Source organism: Dipodomys merriami, unplaced genomic scaffold (assembly GCF_024711535.1).
Source record: "Dipodomys merriami isolate MVZ:Mamm:240054 unplaced genomic scaffold, mDipMer1.0.p SCAF_1020, whole genome shotgun sequence".
NCBI lineage: Eukaryota > Metazoa > Chordata > Mammalia > Rodentia > Heteromyidae > Dipodomys > Dipodomys merriami.
In genome coordinates, this window is record NW_027202295.1 from 288377 (window position 1) to 291165 (window position 2789).

General features: G+C 31.2%; 1 pseudogene; it reads left to right on the plus strand.

Annotated features, from left to right (window-relative positions):
* The first annotated feature begins 2129 nt into the window (after positions 1 to 2129).
* On the plus strand, positions 2130 to 2226 carry LOC138809198 (U6 spliceosomal RNA; annotated as a pseudogene).
* The last annotated feature ends 563 nt before the right edge of the window (positions 2227 to 2789 follow it).

The following is a 2789-nucleotide window of genomic DNA, read 5'->3' on the forward strand; positions in this document are numbered from 1 at the left end:
GTGGGTGGTACTATTTCTACACTTTAATGAATGGTTGAACGTGTTTGGCATTAGTGCTGTGTAAATAATTCAACTCTATTGTAACTTGCTCCCTACACTTAAAAAACTTGTAATGTCACTAAGTATCATCAACTTGTAAAATGTCATTTTGACGAATGTGATTTTAAAAAGTTTATTTGAAAAGGAATACACTTTCAGAAGATTAAATGTAGATTATCATTGGTTTGAGAGTGACATTTTTATACCACAGAACCATGTTGTACTGAAGTCCCAGTGTTTTGAAGCACCCCTTAGTGCTTCAAATATTTTTCTGAATTACATTTGACCTCTAAGTCAAGTTTTCCGGGCTTTGGTAGACCAATTATGGATCTATCCTTCAAGGAACTATTTTTTGGCCCACTTATGTTGGAATAAAATCTTTCATTAATCATAGGGGAGGGGTATTAAAAATAATCTTTTGACACTTTGTGAACTTGTTCACTCATATGGGCTGGTCATCTATAAGTTGCATGTTTTAATTACTGTACTTTCTCTCAAATTTTATTTCATTCTTCATTTTAAGTTGCCTTGCATTCCACAATTGCTTACTGCTAATTCCTGCATCTCAAGGAATTGGGGCCCTGAAATATAGGAAATGAGAAATTGAGATTGGTCTTCAATTACTATGTGCTGACATGTTGCATGGGCCTTGGTGAGAAGTCTTGCCCCTGTTATTTGATGATGCAGATAACTGGGACCTGGGATCCTAGGATCCATGGGGACTGCAGAAGAATAATGTTTTTTTAGACATCTTAGCAAAATTTGGGTATAATCAATAGGAATGCTTCCAAAATATGGAGAAAAACAGTTTGGGACAAGAGAGTTAAAACAATAAACAGAGCAGCAGAGTAAAATGCATTATAGATTAGAGGAAAACATTGTTTTTTTTTTATCATGTGGATTCAGAAGACCAAGAAAAGTTAAAATGTATCACAAGTTTATACTAAAGACATTGCATTGATACTTTTTATATTCTAATATATATTTTAAACCTAATTATTTATATTCCAATTCTATTTACTAGAATAAATAAATATCAATTTATTTGCCAAAATATCAACTAATTCTAGTAAGTTTTACTGTGTGAAATATAAAATCAGCACATATAAATATAAAATACATAATTATATATAATATAATTAAAAGGCACAGGTTTGCATTGTTCTGTTGTAGTTACTGTATCAAAGGCAACTCTGTTTTAAAGTATTATTCCATTATTTCTACCTTAGTGTTTGATAAAGTTAGACCTAAAGCTTTATCGTTTGTAGATTTACAGCATGGAGGCAAGAGGAAACACTGTGATTAAAAGAGTATCAATTTAATGCCTAATAACAAGGAGAAACATATGGACTTCTCTTGCAACTATGAAAATATTTGGTGATAAAAAGGCAGTAGTGTAAGTTCCTGCCTGGTTGGATGGTAGACAGGCCAGGACATTAAGTAATCATGCATATGAACAATTTTTTCACCTTCTTGGCTTTAGCTACTTTTGAAATGGAAGGTATATTAAACAATTATATTTTGATAAAATACCTTCTAGTCTGAACAGTTCTGTTTGAACTGTTCATCTCTCTATGATCCCTTGTAACCAAGATTAGTTTTGTTCTAGTAAGACAATCTATGCTGTCAGGGTATGATTTTCTGGTTGGTCTGTTCCCACATGGAAGAAGGGTAAAGGCTCAGGTAGACATTTGTGCCAGTAACACCTCATTTGAGAAAATATCAGCTGAAGAAGTTTAGAAGTAGCTCTTAAGCAACGCTTACTTTGAATCCATTAGGTCCACATAGCTAACACAGTTGGATAAATAAGTACTTGAAAAAGCCATCACCTTTGGACCTATCTATAAATAATTGAGAGTATGATCAAATTCCAAATAAAAAGACTTAAGATAGTCATTGACAAAAAATTTGCAAATGTGAGCAATCGATTGATCAATATAATTTTTTCTACTATTCACAGAATTTTAGGGAAATAAGATCGATAGCATTGTTAGGAACATTACTGTTTCCTTGTTACAAGTAGGCACCCAAGCCTATATAGGCTTGTATAAAGATTGCATCATTAACTACTTAAATTTAGAGGATACTACATGCTTCAGCAGCATGAATACTCAAATTACAATGCAGAGATTAACATGGCACTTGCACAAGGATAATATGAAAATTTGAGAAGTATTCCATATGTTTCATTCTTCAGATGCAAGAAATGAAAAACAGTTATTAAAAAGTTGATTATAAAATTACAACTGTAACAATACACGTAATTCATATAATTAAATTTAGGTTGACATCAGTGTATTAAATATTCACCTCAGAAAGGCGTTTACAAAGCATAAACTTTACAAAACTTTTCAAACTAGACAACATTGTCATTTTATCCCAAAGAAAAATAATATTAAGACCTAGAAAAAAAGGAATCAAACTGTTTCTATATGGAATGCAATCACAAAGGACACATTAATGAACCTAAATATTATAAAATAATGTAGAATTCAAGGTATATCTAGGAGAAAATAAAATAAATTATGAACATTATGCAAACATAGAATATAGAATATTTTAAAATATACTTTTTCAGACAAGCACCAGAAATATTTTAGTTTCTGTACTACTCATTTCAACAGGTAAGTTAAAATTGTTTCTGATTAAAAAATCAAAACTCTGAAGAAATCATTATACATGTATACAAAAACTATTAAATACATTTTGACATCCAATGCAGGCAATTCACTTGGAAGAATTCCGCAGAA